The following is a 1,434-nucleotide window of genomic DNA, read 5'->3' on the forward strand; positions in this document are numbered from 1 at the left end:
ACCAGTATCAACAACTGACATTATCGTCCTGCTTGAGGGAGAACAATAAAGCTGATGATATAGGGAGCACTATTAATTTTCAATTTCGTGAAGTAGGCATGAGACCTTAACAGTTGCGCACTACGATGGGATTTGCAGATTCTAGGTGTTAAGGGGGCAAGCAGGACTCAACTTGTTGTCCTCCTAAGAACAACCTGGGTTCACTGTTTCTAAGCACTCCGACCCACGAGGAAAGGGATTATGTTCCTGCAGAGAGATACACTAGTTGGGCTGCAATGAAAGGAAGTGCATTTTGGAAAAATTGACTAGAGAAAGTACGCATCTAACAAATAAATACCACGTTCTATCTCTACCTGTGGGGATGAAAGTGCTAGTATAATAGTATTTTTAAATTAGGGACACATCTGAAGTAGGTTTGGCACCAGCAGCACTGGGTAAGTCATTGTAAGCCATCTTGCGTGAGTAGAGCAATGTGAGCTGCAGCCCAATAAGGAAAGTATAGCCTTAATGAGCCCCGGTCAAGAGATAGTGAAGGCGTTCGGCCAAGCCAGTCCTGTTGTAGAGCAGGGGATCAAGGTCGAGCAGAGGCAGAAGCAAACTGGGTGTGACAGCAGAGGGCATGCTAAGGCTGGGACTCCCGGATGCATCACTGGGTGCTGTAGAATGAAAGTCTCATGAACTTCTAAACAAGGAAGTGTTTCAAGTCTCGGAGGGGTTGCAGAAGGGCAGAAGGTCAGTCCTCGTTGATCCAGGCAAGTTGTTGCAGGGCTCTGGTTAGACTCTTCCTATGAGCATTTGTTTTACTTCTTCTTTAGGTCACATCAGCAGTGCTCAGCTGAGATGGTACCGAGTTAAATAGTGCAGATGGCACACAATACTGTGTGAAGTCAGTGTCCCATTGCTTCATTTGAGACACTGGTTGCCGGAGGGAGGCACCAGCACTTGTTTTTGGGGACTGTCACTTATTTCTTCTCATCAGACATTTGCAACACAAACAGAGGGAAAAACAAACTAAATGGAAAAATTGAGGAAGAGAAATACAGAAAATAAGTCGCCAGGGGAGATAATATAAACCTATAAGAGTAAGACAACTGGACAAGAAGTGCCTGTCAGTGAATTAAAGAGGCCTGAGGTGGATTCAGGACTGCTCACCCTTGGGCTTTAGCCTACTGACCTTTTGCGGGTGTCTGAGCAGCACCGTTGGCACCAACACTACTATTTTACAAATAAAGCACTACAGTGCCTTCCTAGTTTTACACGCTAAGAGGCATTTCTGCATAGAGAAAGACATTCTTCTTCTAGAGGTTTCTCCTCTGTGACCTGGGATGCTACATGTGGTGTGGTCTGGCTGGCTATACCAAACACATGAGCAGTAGCCCTCTTTGAGCCCTCACTCCAGGTACCTGATCATGAGTTGAGAGAGCTCTCGAGCAG

This window comes from Pleurodeles waltl, chromosome 12, assembly GCF_031143425.1.
Source record: "Pleurodeles waltl isolate 20211129_DDA chromosome 12, aPleWal1.hap1.20221129, whole genome shotgun sequence".
In the NCBI taxonomy this organism is placed as follows: domain Eukaryota; kingdom Metazoa; phylum Chordata; class Amphibia; order Caudata; family Salamandridae; genus Pleurodeles; species Pleurodeles waltl.